Raw genomic sequence first — 18,752 nt, forward strand, 5'->3', positions numbered from 1 at the left:
TGGGGAAACTGAAACTTCGAGAGACTTAGGAACTTACCGAAATCACACAGCCACTAAGTGGTAGATTGGGATTCAAAACTAAAATATCTCACTCCAACAGGGCAATCTTTGCTATTATGTTCTGGAATTAGACCTGTTTTCTATCCTGGCTCGGATAGCAAACCTGTGACCTTAATCAAGTTGCATTAACTTTGAACCACAGATTTCCTCTCTGTGAATTGGGCATTTAATAATACCTACTTCATAGCATTATTATGAGTTCTTAATTTATGAAGTGAACGATGCCTGTAAAGAGACTGAAAGAGTATCTGGCACCTGGTAACTGTCAATACCTGTCAACAGTTATTATTATTAAATTAAATGATGAACATGAGAGTCCTGGGCACTATTTTTCAAACTGTAAGTCTCGACCTATCAGGGATCATGAAATCAAATTAATGGTTCATGATCAATGTTTTTCAGTGAAAAGGAATAAAATAGCACAGAGTGGAATAGAAATAAATCAGGGTTCATTATATGTAGTAAAAGTAATAATTGTTTCATATGTTTTAATTTCCGTTTTCATGTGTATGTGCATCTTGAACACTGGGTAAAAGTGAAAAACAAAATGTACTTCTGATTGTTGGTAGCTGTCAAAAAAAGGTACTAAAAATGTTTTGAAGCAGGATTTTTCAGTGTGTGGTCCCAGAACCAGCAGCATCACCTTTACTTGGGAACTTGTTAGGAATGCAAATTTACTGAGCCCTACCAGGGCCCAACCTCCAGGTGATTAAGGACAATTACATGATCAAAAGGGGCATTTGGAAATAGTGAAAAACAAGGTAAGGGTATATTAAATTACTTAAGAGTGGTTAAAAGTGCATAGTATTGGATGGATCTTGAGATCTAAGCAAAATAAGCGAGACAGAAAAAGTTGAGAACCATATGATTTCACTGATATGTGGTATATGAAACTGAAAACAACAAAGGAACAAGACAAACAAACAAACAGAGAAACAAAAACTGACAGACGTAGACAATAGTTTAGTGGTTACCAGAGGGTAAGCGGGGAGGGAGGTGGTAGAAGAGGGTAAACAGTATCAAAATATATGGTGATGGAAGGAGAACGGACACTGGGTGGTGAACACACAATGTGATATATAGATGATGTATTACAGAATTGTATACTTGAAACATATGTAACTTGACTAGCCATTGTCAGCCCAATAAACTTTAATTAGAAAAAAAAAAGTACATGTGTATTGTATTGACTAAAGATTTTCATTCCCCACAGAATGCTGTCCTGTGTTGTGTGACTGGTTTTGTTATTAGTTGTTACCTCTATTTTTTTGTTTGTTTGTTTGTTTCCTATTTTTCTGTGCTGCCTGCTCATAGTACAAGGGTACATAGTACATAGTCCCACAGATGTACTTTCTTCTAAAACTACAAGATAAAAACTTACCATTCTTTGTGAGTATCCCTGAGCCCTGAATATCTAAGTTGTGTTCAGTTTGAAACATTTTAATGATAATAATTCAGATGCCTGACAGCTGTAAAATTAGGAATTTAAAACACATAAAAGTCTCTACTCAATATTTCACTAATTGAGATATTTTGAAAAGCACATATAGGCAAGGTATTGACAATCTAATCAATGTGAAACTAATACTAATGATAAAAAAATTTTTTGGTAAAAATGGAAGTGATATAAATTTTTACCCTGGGAATGTGTTTAAGGTATTTATTGATTGTATACCATTACTTTAAAAAGCGAGCAAGTAATGTTGTGTTGATCAGCCTTTGTTCATTATTAAATTTAATTTACTATTGTATTTGGTTTTTGAGCAGAGGGTATTTTCATTTTAAGAACTTATCCTCTTTGAAAACACAGCATCCAGATTCACTAGAGAAGAGTTGAGGGCTTTCTTTTCCATTTAAAAAAAATATTAACTTGGATTTTTAAAAGGCAGCTTTTCAATAGGTACATATTAACTTTTCTAAAGTAAGTTCTTAGTAGTATATGAAAATATTTTTCAGGACAAAAGTTTCAGGAAAAATGCGTTTCAAGAGTAAGAAAGTCTACTTGCTGGCTCACTACAGGTAAAATTCATATTTAAACAGTAGCTTAAGAGATGTTTTGAAAGGTCCTTCTCTACTTTCATTCTATAGTTGGAGAAGAGTGGAAAGAGAAAACAGCTAGGAGGATGTGTGCTCTGATTTCTTCTTCTGGTATTAATTAGCATCTGTGAACTCAGGCAAATTACTTAGTTTTTCTGGACTTTAGTCTCCTTTATCTGTATACTTTCTAAGATTGTTCCAGTCTTGAATAAGTCTCTGTTGATAAATGGTAATGTGTTTCTTTTGAGCCATTTTGATAAGAACGTGGCTACGTGTATGTATTGGCAGGGCTCAAAAAAATGGATGTTTGATTTTATAGAGGAGTGAGGATGTGGAAGCCATATAGATTACATGAAAAAGTTTAGCTCAACCTTACCTTGACAAGTTTCATGTGCCAGTGGACTGGCTTTCGTCAGCTGTGGTTTGGGTGCATGGATGGACTATTCCTTAGGAGGCATTTAAAAATTCATCAGGTTGTTTTTGGTCATCACAATGATTGGGTGAAGCTACTGGCATTTAGTCTCCAGAGATGAAGAATGTTTTACGTCTTGTAATGTGTGTGATGGTCACTTATTACAAAGAGTTTTCCCTCCCCAAGTGCCAAGAATATCCCTATTGAGAAACTAGCTATTGAAAATAAAAGACAGAGTTTTAACTTCATATTTTACAGTCATCTGGGAAATTGGAAAAAGTCATATACTTTCTGCTGTTTCAGTAACACAAATGCAAACAATATCTATTCTTAGATGACAACTGGTGTTCATGATACATGGGAGAGAACACCCCCCAGTTCCCTGCACTATATATTGACTATGCAGGAAGAAAAGCAGTAAAAATCTCAGCTCTGTTAGTACAGTCTACAAATATAACTTGAAGACATACTAAGAATAGTTCCTTAGAGTATGAAGTTACTAGTTTTCTGATGACAGCCATATTTTTAATGAAATGGCATGCAGAAGTTTCCATTCAATGTAACTAGATATTTCTTGTGTTCTAATAAATGCCACGATTAAGGCATTAAACGCATAGATTTGATTCTGTATTATAAGATATACCACTTCCTTAACAGCTCTCTGTATGATGATGAGTACTTCCTGTTTCTCCTCTGGCCTCCTTCTGCACTTGGCTTGGCACTTCCTGGTCAGATTAAGGAAAGAGCCCATTCAGCAAGAGTGAGTCATCCAGGGCTGTCCCAAAAACCCTGGTAACATTTTCAAATTTGAGGTGAATTTTGCTTTGGAATCACTTAAATCACAGGATCATTTTCTTAAAATTCTTTTCTCTCATCTTTCTTCTTGCATTTGTCAAGTCCTTGGATTGTTAATGTATTTTAAAAATACTGCTTATATTCAGCTCTCAGATATTGCTAGTATAAAAGTGCTGTACAGATAAAATTCTTGTCTAGCAAATCAAAGCCAACTTAATATTTTCCAAGAGTGAAAGAGAGAGAACCCCTGCTTCTCCTTTCTTTGGTAAATCTAGGCACTACTACCTCTGGAGGAGAAGGGGGGAAAGGAGGTGATATTGAAATGTGTAACTTTTCTTTTACTATAAATTTGGTAAAAATTTAGATTTCAGGAGAAGATTGAAATTGCACAATTAAAAAATGTTTTGGGCATTCTTTCACGTTCATTATCTATACAAGACCTCTCCACTATTAACAAATTGAAGGTTATATGCTATATTCCCCTTAGAATGAATTTATTGGACATCAGAACAAAAGTCCACTTAGAAAATAGCTGTAACCATCTTAATTCAATCTTTAATATGGAAAATGAGTCCAAAGTGATTCAGGAGATTTGCCCCAGAATACAGTCAGGACAAGACCAGGCTCTTGATTTTTGATGATTGGTGTTTCTACCCCACTGCCCTCGTCACCTTTCCCCGGGACAACTCAAACTCAAATGCTAAATTAAACCCAATTTAAAAATTAAAAACAATTTTAAAAATTAAATTGAAAAATTTTGACATTTAAAAAAATTAAAAATTAAAAAAATCAATTAAAACTAAAAAGTAAAAATTAAAAAAAAATTTACAAATAAAATTAAAATTAAACCCAAAGGCATCCAGTGTATATAATGAATTATTTCCTCCTCTCTACAACTAGAAAGGTACTCGTTAAGTACCATCTGGCAAAGCTGAAAAAGAGTCACTCATGATTTTCTGTGTTCTATTGTTTAAGTGAGGAATTATGGCTGAGAAAAGAGCAAGTGTATCTGTAACTAACATTTTAAAAAGCATGTTTACTAAGCCTAGATTAACCTTGAAGGCAGCTGGAAAATATACCAGATTAAAATCAAGGTGTAATTTGTAATACTTTGTGGTTTTGGTAGATTTTAAGCTAATTCCTTGTAATATTAATTATGTCCAACCCACTTAATATGAACGTTATCAATACACTGTAGATTTTCATTCAATTCAGTCTTCATTGTATATTGTTCTCTTATTTTATGCTGTTCATAGTCCTGAAACACAAAGAATAAGGAAGCCTGATGTTATTTAACAGTTAAGATATTTCATGCAGAAAACAAAAACAAGAATTAAAAAAAACTGCTTAATCTCTAAAGAGATTAAAAGCACTGCCTTGAGTCAAATAATCATTGAAGGTGAGTGAGAGAATGGAGGCAGGGGAAGAGGCTTTGGCTCATGGTAACTGCTATGTAAAGCTGAGAAACGGAGAATTCTTTCTGGGCAGTGCTTTTATTATCTCACTGTTTGCGGTCCCATCCTCTGCTGTTTAATTTGTGGAACATTCCGAGGAGTATCCTTAGCTTCCCTGACAGAAGCCCTGACCTGGGGCTTGAAGGCTGTGAGGGGCTCCTTTCTGAAGCGGGGGAGGACGAATAGGGCACATTTGCTGTGCTGCCCGAGGCTCAGCTGGTGGAGACAGACTCTTTATCAGGAGCAAGGTGAGACCTGTGTGCCACTGAGCTACGGGATGCCACAGCATGCTGTTCCACATACCTCTGCAGGCGGTTCTGAAGTGTAGGATGCGATCTCAGAGAAAATGGGGTTACTTCTGTATCTCCAAAGAGAGAATACTAAGGGCTTAGACTTCCTTGAGACTTTTGCATGTGGCTCAGTGGTATCACATCTGGGACTCTCCTTCTAATGTATTTATTTTCAAGCAAGAATAGGACACTAGTGGCTTGTGAGGGTTAGTCCTTATGTGTTTAGCAAATAATACTGAGCAAATGCATAGCAGTAATAGTAGTGGCATCTTTTTACTGCTGTTTTCTGTTTGTTTGATGTAATAAAGATTTTCTTAATGTCTTAGAGCCATTAAGTGAAATAAAATTATATTGAATTATTTTGTGGAAATGCCAAGCAATTCGTGTATATAATTTATGAGCTGTATTATTAATGTGAAGTAATAATTCAGAAAGAATAAATGATATGTAAAGGTCATATTACCATGAGCCTGGAGGGGGTGGGAATGGAGGCGGGAGAAGGGAGGGGAGGGAGAGAGGGACAGAAGGAGAGAGGGGGAGACAGAGGGAGAAGGAGAGGGAGAGGGAGAGAAGGAATAAATACATGTGTGATGTTAAGGTGGAATGCACTAAAATTGCTGGTGATATTTCCTAGTTGTCTGGAATACGCTGAATTACAGCTGGTGCTGCTGTTTGTCAGGGTTGTCAGGGAACACTTCCTGTGACTGCTTAAGAGATTGGAGATTGATTTCTGATACCAATGTTGACTCATAAATTGTAACCAAGATAATGAGGACTGTGTTTATAGACTTGAAGGCAGGCGTAGAAGGCTTCTGGCGTGTTATTTCCAATGAACCAGGATACATTTTTATCTTAAATCAGACCTTTGATTTGAAACAAAAGTATTAGCTGTTTTGCTTAATTTGGTCGTTCTTTTACCTTGCAACTTCCTGTTATTCCATTGTTACATTTCCAGAGAATTCTCTTTAGAGTGAGTTCATACAGGAAACAGTTTACCTGCCTGCTTTCTGAGAGGCTGAATTTGGTGCTGTAATTGATTTTAATCAGAGGCAAGGAAGCACCATTATTTTTTTACTGTTAAGAACTGTAATAAACAATTCAGCCATAGAACGTTTGGCAGTTTTTGGAAAAATGATTAACCTGGTAGCCCCAACTCCTATTAAATGATGCATTTACCTCTGCAGGTCTATGAATGTAGCACTTTTTGTTTATGGTGGATGAGTGGCCCCTAACTAGTATTTGATAGCTTATTTGAAATTCTTTTCTGGAATTTTTTTTTTTCTGAAACAGAATTTGTGTGGCATTATATCATAAAAACTTTCATTATTGTATAATTTATTAGGTTGGTGCAAAAGTAATTGTAGTTTTTGCAATTATTTTTACCTTTTAAACTGCAATTACTTATGCACCAACCTAATAACTAGGCTCAAACACATCTTTATTAATCAAAATAGGAACCATTACAATCAACACATTTTTGCCAACAAGAAATAAGTTTGTTTATTACTGTAATGTAAAAATCCGTGCTTCGGGTTTCGATGAACTCTTGGAAAGCATTTTTTGCATCCTACTAGTTGTGGAAGCATTTTCCCTGCAAAAAGTTGTCGAGGTGCTTGAAGAAGTGGTAGTCGGTTAGCAAGAGGTCAGGTGAATGTGGTGGATGAGGCAAAACTTCGTAGACCAGTTTGTTCCACTTTTGAAGCATTGATTGTGAGATGTGCAGTCGGGCATTGTCGTTGAGAAGAATTGGGCCCTTTCTGTTGACCAATGCCAGCTGCAGGCACTGCAGTTTTCGGTGCATCTCATTGATTTGCTGAGCATACTTCTCAGATGTAATGTTTTCACCGAGATTCAGAAAGCTGTAGTGGATCAGCAGACCACCAAACAGTGACCATGACCTTTTTTTTTGGTGCAAGTTTGGCTTTGGGAAGTGCTTTGGAGCTTCTTTTCGGTCCAATCACTGAGCTGGTCATCACCAGTTGTATAAAATCCGCTTTTCATTGCACGTCCTAATCTGATTGAGAAATGGTTCGTTGTTGTTGCATAGAATAAGAGAAGGCGACACTTCAAAACGATGATTTTTTTGATTTGTTGTCAGCTTATGAGGCACCCAGTTATCGAGCCTTTTCACCTTTCCTATTTGCTTCAAATGCCGAACGACTGTAGAACAGTCGATGTTGAATTCTTTGGCAACTTCTCATGTAGTTGTAACTTCGTTGCTTGCTCTCAATTGGTTGTTGTCAACTTCCCAGGGCCGGCCACTGCACTCCTCTCTTCAAGGCTCTGGTCTCCTTTGCCACACTTCTTGAATAACCACTGCACTGTATGGTCATTAGCAGTTCCTGGGCCAAATGTATTGTTGATGTTGCGAATTGTCTATGCTGTTTTATGACACATTTTGAATTCGAATAAGAAAATCGCTTGAATTTGCTTTTTGTCTAACATAATGTCCATAGTTTAAAATAAATATAAATTCAACAGCAAGTAATGTCATTAGCAAAAACATAAAGCGAGAAGTGAGCATTAAAATGATATATAACATAACCACATTATTTAAGAATGTATTCCAATATCAAATGGCAAATTTTAACAATGTAAAAACTGCCATTACTTTTGCACCAACAATTAATGAATTGTTTCCCCATTAAGACCATCTGATATAATTTTGAGTCTCAGATTTTTGAATCTTTATGTTTGTAGTCCCACACTAATGTTTCTTCTTGCAGACTCCAGTATGCCTTTTATTAATACTAGATTTGTTTAGTTTAACATTTTTCTGATATTCAAGCACAGCTGATTTTTTTTTTTTTTTATCCAACAGTGAATGGTATTTATAAGGGTTAGTACAAAACTTGGTATTCTGGGTTGATCAATTACCCTGTTATCTTGCTTTATTCTCTTCAAAGTTTTGACTAAATCAGGCCTGATATTAAATGTCTTGCAATTTATCATTTAAAAATAATGCTTTCATAGACTAATTTTAAGTTGATTAGTTTTTCATAATTAATGACTGTTTTTAGTTTATAATTGTTTATTTTTAGTTCCTTAATGGCTGGTTTGGTACATTCCTCCATGTAAAATGAAATGTTGAGAAAATTACAGTTTTGTTCTCTCTCATTTCTTCTGATAATTTTTTGTTTGGTTTTAAATATCATATTCAGATTATGACTACAAAAATAAGTAATGGAAACTAGTCTCTTCAGCTATTAATTGCCAATTACTGTGTTCTGTGACTTTTTCACTTGTTTATATTAAGTCAGTAGGCTGTATTTCAGCTTAACTGTTATCTTGAAATCACCAAGACTCCTGGAGTCTGTTCACACCCTCTTGGCTGTGTGGAAACCAGACTAAAGAGAGCAGTGATGCTAGGCAGGGGTCCCTAGAGAGACTTGGAGTGGATTAAGTACTTACTGGGGGTCTTGGAGCTGGTGTTTTCATCTAGACTTTTGCTATGAATCTACACTTGCTTCTTGGTCTAAGAAAGACACTGGCCAGAGTACATGGTCAACCAGAAGACCAAAGCCTGTCCTGTGACGACAACTTCCAGTGCCTCTGGGTGTCTGCAATGCCATCTCAGTAGAATCCACCTTAAATTCCCTTAGAAGTTTCAGCTGATTCATATTCTTAATTCTGATGGACTTGAAACTGTATTGAGCAGGTGACAGCTGTGAGCTAGCCACCACATCCACAGCGCGTTCACTTTTGTTCTAATTCAAAATGATAGGCACTTTCTTCTTTGAAGTTCAATGTGTTGCTTCTGTCCTTTCTCAAGCCATTTTTTCCCATCTTTTCTCTTTCTTTCAATTTGATTCCCTGCATTTTCTTTTGTTTTATCTTTCTCACCCTAGAAACTTGCAATATCAGTTTCTTGTTTTCTTCCCATAGCCCTTCATATTATTGTTGTTCATGGTGTTTATCTGGCTCTCTTTCTTCTTCAGTTACGCATTTCCAGGATATACTACATTGCTTATTTTTTTTGTTCACTTGGGGTGAATCCATGTACTAAATAATCCATTTTAACTATCCCAAATTCCTTGAACGAACTGTTGTACAGTAGTCCTCCCCTTATCTGCGATTTAGCTTTCCAAGGGTTTGGTTACCCGTGGTCTACTTTAGTCTGAAAATATTAAACGGAAAATTCCAGAAATAATTCATAAGTTTTAAATTGCCTGCTGTTCTTAGTGGCGTGATGCAATCTTGCCCAAAACATAAATCCTACCTTTGTTCAGTGTATCCAAGCTGTGTGTGCCACCTGCTCATTCAGTCACCTGGTAGCTGTCTTGGTTACCAGATCTGTTATCTGGTAACCAAGAGAGAGCCCACATTTACATAACTTCATATGCATAACTATATATTGTTATAATTGTTCTATTTTATTATTAGTTATTGTTTTACACTGCCTAATTTTTAAACGTTATCATAGGTATGTATGTATAGGAAAAACGTAATATATATAGAATTTGGTACTGTCTGCGGTTTCAGGCATCCACTGGGGGTCTTGGAACATATCCCTGAGGGTAAAGGGGGACTACTGCATACCTATTATTAACTCTTCCTTCCTATTTCCACCCCCATAAAGCATTTGTAGAAATGTAAAACCAGATAAGCAGCTGATTTGGCAAATATTACATTAGTTCTTGGTTCAAAACACTGTGGATTTGAAAGTCAGTTCTGAGATTCACTGCAGTGACAAGGCACTTAAAATATTTTGTAAAATGTGATAATGACCAAGTGAGGTAATGTAGCAGAAAACATTTCATGGTGCAAATGTTAGTTATTACTGAGAATTATGTTGAAAAGGATCGCCATTCAATACCACAGGACATTTTAAAATTTATATTTTATTTTGAAATAATTTTAGACATAAACTTTCCAAAAATAGTTCAAATAATGCCTATGTAACCTTTTCTAGATGTTATCAAAACCAGGAAATTAATTTTGATACACTATTAACTAATCTATAGATATTATTCAAGTTTCTTCAGTTGTACCACCAATGTCCTTTTTCTGGCTATAACAGGAATCACACATATTTTTAGTTGTTTTGTCTATCAGTTTACTCCCATTTGAGACAGTTCCTCAGTCTTTCTTTGTCTTATATAATCTTGACACTTTTGAAGAGTAGTGACCAGGTATTTTGGAGAATATCTCCCAATTTTGGTTTTCTGATGTTTAATTTCAGGTTATGCATTTTTGGCAAAAGTCCCATAGAATGACCCTATGCCTTCCTCAGTCTATCATATCAGGAAGCACGTGATGTCAGAGTGTCTACTAACGATGTTAGCTTCCATTCTTCACCTGAGGTCTGCTAGGTTTTTCCACTATTAAGTTGTTAGTTTCCTTTTTGTAATTAGTAAGCATCTTGTGGGGAGATACTTTGAGACTATGTAAATGACCCGCTTTTTCTTTTTTCTTTTTTTTAAGTGCTTAGATATTTATATACCTCACAAAGTGATAACCCCAATAAGCATATTACCCATGTAACACTGTATATAGTTATTAAAATATTATTGACTATATTCCCTATGTTGTATGTTATATCCCTGTGACAATTTTTTAAAATATAGTTGATATTCAATATTATTTTATATTAGTTTCAGGTGTAGAATGCAGTGGTTAGACATTTATATAATTTATGAAGTGATTCCCCCTGATAAGCCTAGTACCTGTCTGACACTATACATAGTACGTAGATTTTACAATATTATTGACTGTATCCCCATACTTTATTTTATATCCCTGTGACTCTTTTGTAACTACCGATTTGTACTTCTTAATCCCTTCACCTTTCTTATTCAGCCCCCTAAGCTCCCTCACATCTAGTAACCATCAGGTTGTTCTCTGTATCTATGAGTCTGTTTCTGTTTTGTTTGTTCACTTACTTTGTTCTTTACATTCCGCATTTGTCTTTGTCAGTCTGACTTATTTCATTTACATAATATCCTCTATGTCCATCCATGTCGTTGCAAATGGTAAGATTTTATTCTTTTTATGGCAGAGTAGTATTCCATTGTATATATGTACCACAATTTTTTTATCCAGTTGTCTGTTGGTGGGCATTTCAGTTTCCATTCTTTGGCTATTGTAAATACGTAGCTCTGCAGTGAACATAGGGATATATGTGTCTTTTCAAATTAGTGTTTTGGATTTCTTTTGGAATAAATACCTAAAAGTGGAATTGCTGGATCATAAGGTAGTTCAATTTTTAATAATTTGAGTGACCTCCATACTGTTTTCCATAGTGGCTGCACCTATTTGCAATTCCACCGAGAGTGCATGAGTGTTCCCTTTCCTCCACATCCTCACCAGCACTTGTTGTTTGTTGATTTATTGATAATGACCATTCTGACAGGTGTCAGGTGATATCTCACTGTGGTTTTTATTTGCATTTCTCTGATGATTGGTGATGTTGAGCATCTTTTCATATGTCTGTTGTCCATTTGTATATCCTCTTTAGAGAAATGCCTATTTAGGTCCTCTGCCTATTTGTTAATTGGATTGTGTGGTTTTTTTTTGTTGTTGTTGTTTGTTTGTTTTTTTTTTTTTTGTTTTTTTTGGTGTTGAGTTATATGAGTTTTTCATAGATTGTGGATGTTAACCCCTTATCAGATGTATCATTGGCAAATATCTTCTTTAATTCAGGAGGATGTCTTTCTTTTTTGTTGATGGTTTCCTTTGCTGTGCAAAATTTTTTGTTTGATGTTGTCCCATTTGTTTATTTTTTCTTTTGTTTCCCTTGCCCAAGGAGATATATCAGCAAAAATATTACTAAGGGTAATGTCTGAGAGTTTACTACCCATGTTTTCTTCTAGCAGTCTTATGGTTCCAGGCCTTACATTTAAATTTTTAATCCATTTTGAGTTTATTCTTGTATATGCAGTAAGAAGGTTTCATTTTTTTTCGCATTTATCTGTCCAGTTTTCCCAGCATTATTTATTGAAAACACTGTCTTTACCCCAATTTATGTTCTTGCTTCCTTTGTCATAGATTAAATAACCATACAGGCATGGGTTTATAAATATTTTGGGCTCTCTATTCTGTTGCATTGATCTGTGTGTCTGTTTCTATGCCACTACCATGCTGTTTTGATTACTATGGATTTGCAGTATAATTTAATATCAGGTAGCATGATACCTCGAGCTTTGTTCTTTCTCAAGTTTGCCATTGCTATTTGAGGTCTTTTATGGTTCCATGTAAATTTTAGGATATTTGTTCTAGTTTTGTGAAAAATGCCATTGGTGTTTTGATGGGGATTGCATTGAATCTATAGATTGCTTTGGGTAGTATGGACATTTTAACTGTATTTATTCTTCCTATCCATGAGCATGTATATTATTCCATTTATTTGTATCTTCTTAATTTCTTTCTTCAAAGTCTTATAATTTTTTTAGTACAGGTCTTTACTTCCTTTGTTAAATGTATTCCTAGGTATTTCTTTGTGATGCAATTGTAAATGGGATTGTTTTCTTAATTTCTCTTTCTGATAGCTTTTTATTGGTGTATAAAAATAAAACCAATTTCTGAATATTAATTTTGAATTCTGCTACGTTACTAAATGCATTTATCAGTTCTAACAGTTTTCTTGGTGGAATCTTTGGGGTTCTCTATAGTGTCATGTCATCAGCAAATAATGACAATTTTACTTCTTCCTTTCCCATTTGGATGCCTTTTATTTCTTGTTGGAATGCTGTGGCTAGGCCTATGTTGAATAAAAGTGGTAAAAGTGGACATCCTTTTCTTGTTCCTGATCTTAAGGAGAATACTTTTAGCATTTCAATATGCTATTGAAAAGCATACTGAGTACGATGTTAGCTGTGGGTTTGTCATATATGGTCTTTATTATGTTGAGCTATGTTCCCTCTATTCCCACTTCAGTGTGAGTTTTTATATAAATGGATGCTGGATTTTGTCAAACGCTTTTTCTGCATCCATTGATATGATTATATGATTTTTATATTCCATTTTGTTTATGTGGTGTATCACATGAATTGATTTGTGGATATTGAACCGGCCTTACATACCAGGAATAAATCTCACTTGATCATGGGGTATGATTTTTAATGTATTGTTGAGTTCAGTTTGCTAATATTTTGTTGAGGTTTTTTGCATCTAGTTTCATCAGGGATATCAGATTATAGTTTTCCTTTTCTGTAATATCTTTATCTAGTTTTGGAATCAGGATAATGGTACCTCATAGAATGAGCTTGGGAGCCTACCCCAATCTTGAATTTTTGGGGATAGTTTGAGAAGAATAGGTATTAACTCTTGTTTGAATGTTTGGCAAAATTGACCTGTGAGGCCATCGGTCCAGGATTTTTGTTTGTTCGGAGCTTGTTGATTACTGATTCGATTTCATTAATAACAATTGGTTGATTCAGATTTTCTTTTTCTATTTGATTCAGCCTTGGAAGATTGTGTGCTTCTAGGAATTTACACATTTGTTTCAATTGTCCTTTTTGTTTGTGTATAGCTGCTTGTAGTACTTCCTTATATTATTTTGTATTTCTGTGGTGTTCGTTATCTGGTCTCCTCTTTCATTTCTGATTTTATTTATTTGAGTCCTTTCTCTTTTTTTCTTGATAAGTCCAGTTCAAGGTTAATCAATTTTGTTTATGTTTTCAAAGAACCAGCTCTTGGTTTCATTGGTCTTTTGTACTTTTATTTTATTATTATTTTTTAGCCTCTTTCATTTATTTCCACTCTGATCTTTATTATTTCCTTCCTTGTACTCACTCTGGCCATTGTTTGCTCTTCTTTTTCCAGTCCTCTTATGTGTAAAGTTAGATTGTTTACTTGATGTTTTTCTTGTTTCTTTAGGTAGGCCTGCATTGCCATGAATTTCTCTGTTAGGACTGCTTTCGGTGTGTCCCATAGATTTGGGGTCGTTGTGTTTTCATTTTCATTTGTCTCAAGGTATCTTTTGATTTGTTTCTTGATCTCATTATTAACCCACTTATTGTTTAGTTGCACATTATTTAGCCTCCATGTGTTTGTGTGTTTTTCAGGGCTTTTTTTTTTTTTTTTTTTTTTTTTTTCTGCAATTGATTTCTAGTTTCATACCATTGTGGACAGAGAATATGCTTGATGTGATTTCAGTGTTCTCAAATTTATTGAGACTTTGTTTTGTGGCCTAACATGTTGGACTTGAAAAGAATGTATATTCTGCTGCTTTGGAGTAAAATGCTCTAAAAATATCACTTAAATCCATCTGTGCAAATGACCAATTTTTCATCATACTTTCAACCACAAATTTTCTTGCTTGAAACAGTTGTCACTGTGGTGTTTGCTAAATAATGATTTTCTATTTTATCACTCCTTCTACATTTTTTAGTAAAATTCTTCAGTAAGAAGGAGCTTTCCTTTATGTCATTATGTACTCATGGATATTAGTTTTAACCTATGAGCTATAATCCATTACAACTGGTATTTATTTTGTTGCTCAAAATGTCCAGATTTGGCCATATGGCCAATCTTCAATTTGGCTCCTGTGTCCTTTCTTCATTCACCATCACTTTTAGAACACTTCTTTTTTTCTGGTACCACAGTGTGTTCCAGGCTCATCTGATACTTTTTATGATCCAGCCCTCGAATCAGCCATTCAGGAACGCAGATTTCTTTTATTGAAGAATGGTATTTAGAAACCAAGGTCTGTGTGCTAGATGTTCTCATTAAAAAAAATAATGCATCTCTTTTCTCCTACCATATATTTACTTATTTCCTTAAACCTTCAATAACATAAAATACTTTCAGAGTTGCTAACCATGTCCCTGTGAAAAACAAATTTACTAACTAGAGTACAATATCTGTGTAAAATTATTCTTTTCATTAGCCTCACAGTATAGAGTCAAAATACTATGGCCCACAGAGAAAACTATGAAGAAATCATCTTGATATGAATATTTGCATACTTAAACAAGTAACCTGCAAATCAAGGTATTTTTAATAGACTAATTTAGATATCTATATTGCTACCAACATGAAAAGGAAATCTCAGATTTCTAATGTGTTTTCAGGCTGTTGTGGAAATTGGGCAAGCATGCTGCCCACAATTAGGAAAATGTAAAGCTCCATGGAAACTGCATATCATTATATTTGAAAATTTTAGTTAATTTTTTAAGCTTTTACTAGCATTTGCTTTGGAAATGGTATGAACAATAGTCTATTAATGCTTTTGTTTCAAGTCTCTTTCTTTACCTCTTACCCTCATTGCTGTGGTTCTTTCAAAATATTCCCAACTCCACACTCTCTGGTTCTTTTTCTTTAAATCTACACTGAGAATTGCATCAACCTCAGGTTGTAAAGGTGGAGATTATGTACAATTTCGTAGCCTTATTCCCCATTCCTAATATCACTGAAAATATTATATCTTTCCTAACCAATTCTGCATAGGAGATATTGAAAGAGACAAGAAGAACTTTTTTCTATTGCATATACCTTTTGTCATTATATGCATGTATCAAAGCTTTCATTTCATAGAAAAGCAAAAAGCAAAAGCAAAAAAAAAAAAAGAAATACCAAACAAAAACCAGAAGTTCAGAGTGTGTAGTCATTTACTACTTAGTCAAACTTTTAAAGGCTGAGATACCACTAAATCCCTGATTAATACCTGATATTCAGACTTCTTCCCCCAGCCCAGACCCTTATAAAAATCCGTTTAACTTTAGGTGGGAATGACAACACAAATGATACTCTTTTTCTAGTATTCATATAAATGTTTGTTCCGTTTTCTTTGAGAATGTGGAACTTTTACATTTCCTCCATATGGGGTAGTATTGTCATCATCTGCACTCTAAATTCTTTCCCTTCTTTGGGAATCTTCATATTAACAGTAGTTCATGGTATATAGGCTCTGGGTTGGTGACTAGGGTTCCAATCCTTACTCTATCAGCTATGTGGTTCTTGGTGAAGCTACTTACTCTCTGTTCACCTTAATTTCTTCTTCTGGAAAAGGAGAACCACAATAGAACTTCTTTATATGGTTGTTGTAAAGTTTAAGTGGATGCTATTGGATGTACAGTGCTCAGAAGAATTCCTTAGTAAGCACTCACTAATTGTTATTGCTGCTATAGTGGTTATTATTTCTGTACCCTGCCTCTCTTTGGGTCTCATCATCATACCTGCATTTTCTATACTACTAGATACATGGGTATTTACGATATATGCACACAATAAAGGGTAGGAATAGTTATTTTCGCGTTTTAAGGAGTTAAGACTATACATCAGCAATCTCTTAGGTGAAGAGGGAGTGAAAGAGAAGATGACTAAAGAGGAAGTGATGTAACATTACTATATGTTTTTTACTATCTTAATGTTAATATTAATTTGTCTCTCACATATGAAATAAAATAACACGAAGCAGCCTTTTTTCTAAGTTTCTGTAACTGAGGACAATAAGACAAAATTTCATGAAAAGCCCCAAGATAAGGAGTGACGTAAGCCAAAAATAGACCCTCCAAGCTGACAAGCCATTTTGTCATTCTGAAAGATGAAAGCTGTAAACTACACAGCAGAACAGTCTACTTCTCTGCTTCATTTCTGGGTTTCAGTGTAGAGCGAAGGGAACCGGAAGGGCAGGGTGGGAAAGGATATGAAATGCTAGGAAAAGGGGGACTAGCCCAAATCAAGCAGCAGTTAAGTATAGAAGAAGTTTACTGTTATTAATCATGAATTATCAGATATGAGGACATACTGACTTCTATTAGGATGTCTATTTTTAATAATATGTCAGAATTTTGTACCCTGTAGGTGTGGGAAGCATTTCTGATGCCTCGATAGAGATAGGATAGGGATTTAGTGCTCAAATTTATTTTCTTAGCTGTAAGTTATGAGTGCCAGCATTATTTCTCTTAGATAGAAATAGAAAATTTTAATCTTACAGTTGTATCCCTCGTTGTATATATGTTTGTTTCTCATTATGATTTGATATCTTTTAAACCCTGGGGAATGTATAAAGGAGATAGACTACTGTTATTCTTGTTGTGAGCTTTTGATCTTTTATCTTAAATAGCATAGTGAACTCTTTCTTTTAGTGAATGTACTTTCCCTTATTAGTCACACTTAATGTTTGCAAAGCTTTTTTTTTTTTTTTTTTTTTTTAATAAAAATGCCACCATTTTTGTGACTTCTTGGCTTATGAAGGGTGCATGTTTAGAGTTACTGAGAACCATGAAAAGGAAGATACCACAGGTATTTATTTACTGAGGTTTAATAAGCGAGTCATTGATATTATTATCCTTTGTCTGCAGGAATCTAGGAAAGCTTTGGGTTACATGTGCCTTTCTGGCTTGGCAGTTGTAAAACAGTAACAGCTTGTGAGTATCACCATGTGACAGGGCCATCAGCAGCAGAAATAGGTCCAGCCCCATCGTTGTTGATGTGTTCATGGGAATCTTTGGTATGGTAGGAATGTTTATTTGTTTACTTTTCATAATCCAAAGTAAAAGAATGCCTTTCTTGAAGAAGTCTATTTCCCCTCTGGCTTTTGAGAAGATTATAACCTTTTGCATGATTTACTGATCACCTTTTGACCACAAGTGTACGTCATGTCAGGTTTTAATCACAAGTATAAAGTTCAACAACATATTAATAAAAATGGTCATGCTACAATGTGAAGACAAACATACACAAGCTCCAGGGTACATTCAGTTATGATAATGAAAAAGCACAACCTTCGTTGCTCTGTGGTTCATAGTTTGTGCTACATTTTGATGTGAGTTTTGTAGATTCTTAGCTATAGAATTAGCACCCATATTTTGGTCACAACTTGAAAATCTTTGGGAAATTGGTGAAAGTTTATTCTTGTTGGTGAAAAGTTTATTCTTGTTGATGAAAAGTTTATTTTTGTTGGTGAAAGTTTATTATTCCTGGAAAAATCCTACCAACAAAATATTGAGCGATTAGTATGAAATTTATAGACAGAAAAAGAAGGAAGTTTACAAGTGAACAAGGAAGGAATGAAGGAATGGGGAGGAAGGGAGAGACCGAAGGAAGTCATTTCAGGCAGAGGGAAATCCATGTGCAAAGAAATAATACTGTAATGAGAATAGTAGAAGATGTTTGGTAAATGTTCAGGAATTTAGCATGAATTTGGATACTGCTGATGAAGAGCCAGATATGGAGTCAAGAATTAAGAAAGGGTTAAAATGACTAAACTTGTTGACTAATTAATGGAAGGACATAAGGGAGATGGGGTTTGGAAAGACCCTCACCAACTGAGAGTATTAGTCACAGAGACGAGGGACTAAATCTCACTCTGTCCTATCCATTTCTGAATTGCCCAATCAGGGTATTAAATCATGTGCTTTTATGAAGCCTGAAAAATATGGTTTTATGTTTCATCTCTGTCAGTCATATGCACAACTTTGGGAAAATAATTTCTGTGTGTATGACATTCTTGAAGAGAATACTTCTCAGAGATTTTATAAAGACTAATTGGAGGAGAGAAGTCACTTTTAATAACTATATAAACACGAAACGTATTGTCCTCTTGCCCACTGCTGCTCATTATTAATATTAAAGTGCATATTTGCAAAATCAGTTCTATTTGCTAAATTAAGAAATGGGACACTGTGTCTCTAATTTTCCAGTTGTACTGTTGTAGCAGTCTCCGGACACGCCACAGTTTTGCCATACTCTTGGTTCTTGCCAGCATTCAACTCCCTTCTTCATCTTTTTAATTTCTAATCTAAATAAAACAAAAGGTAG

The 18,752-nt window shown here is 34.9% G+C and overlaps 1 protein-coding gene and 1 pseudogene across 2 annotated transcripts in view; one reads left to right on the forward strand and one right to left on the reverse strand.

The window, feature by feature from the left end:
- The window catches only part of ARHGAP24 (Rho GTPase activating protein 24), a 701,900-nt gene that overhangs the window by 259,637 nt on the left and 423,511 nt on the right, over positions 1-18,752 (forward strand). The window lies entirely within an intron of this gene.
- On the reverse strand, positions 6,082-7,502 carry LOC109447208 (histone-lysine N-methyltransferase SETMAR pseudogene; annotated as a pseudogene).

This window comes from Rhinolophus sinicus, chromosome 1 (assembly GCF_057876585.1).
Source record: "Rhinolophus sinicus isolate RSI-liver-muscle chromosome 1, RSI-T2T, whole genome shotgun sequence".
In the NCBI taxonomy this organism is placed as follows: Eukaryota; Metazoa; Chordata; class Mammalia; order Chiroptera; family Rhinolophidae; genus Rhinolophus; species Rhinolophus sinicus.